Source organism: Eimeria necatrix, genomic scaffold, assembly GCF_000499385.1.
Source record: "Eimeria necatrix Houghton genomic scaffold, Enh_scaff400, whole genome shotgun sequence".
NCBI classification, from domain to species: domain Eukaryota; phylum Apicomplexa; class Conoidasida; order Eucoccidiorida; family Eimeriidae; genus Eimeria; species Eimeria necatrix.
Window position 1 is genome coordinate 16,553 of NW_013654300.1, and position 948 is coordinate 17,500.

Here is a 948-nt window from a genome sequence, read left to right on the forward strand (position 1 = left end):
AAGAGGGGGGTGTGCTGCTGCTGCGGGTGGAAGTGGAGCAGGCAGCAAGTTAGTGAGTTTATCATTATTGAAAATGAATAATTATTTAATTAAATAAATCAAAAGAATAAAACGGAGGACTTATTTGCACTAGACAAGAGGCTGCTGCTGCCGAAGAAGCCGCGCAGCAGCAGCAAGTGACACAGCAGCGCAGAAGCCGCGCGGGAAACCGCGAGGAAAGCGGCAATTAAAAGCCGTTTTCGGGGATTTCGGCATTAAAATGGAGCTTTTTTTGTGGAAATAAATAAAGAAATGAACAAAAAAAAGGCATTTGTCCACTGGATCCGCGGAACTCGGGGTTTGTGCAGGTTCGCCAGCCCCTGCGGCTGGCGCCGACTGCATGCTGCAGCGGCGCCGGATTCCCCGGTGTTGCGCTTTTTGCTTTTCTTTTGTTGAATTAAAACTCAATTTATTAATTCAATTATTAATTAATTAATTGCTGCGAACGGCTGAGTTCGTTTTCGAAGCATTTGCTGCGCTCGCTGCAGACCCGCAGCAAGTGAGTCCGCGCTCAGCGCGCCACCCAGCAGCCCCCGTTCTTCTCCGATTTTTTGTCTTTTTGCATTTTAAAAACTCCAAATGCATTTTAATTTCATTTTTCTGCTTCCTAGAAAGCTGAAAAAGCCTCAAATCGGCTGCTAGGGCTCGCGCTGGGCCCCGCTCTAGCCGCTGCGCCGCTGCTGCTGCTGCGCTTGCCTGCCTCTTTCCCCTTATTTTCCTCTTGTTGCACTCCACTGCCTCTAAGAAGGCCAGAATGCCTGCGGCGCTGCAGCAGCAGCAGCAGCAGCAGCTGCTGCTGCTGCGTTGCTGCTGCGGCGCCGTGTCTGCTGCTGCACTGCCAGCAACAGCGATGCATTTCTTTTTCGCACCTCTTTACTCTTCTCTTTGCACTTTAATCTTCTGGCATTT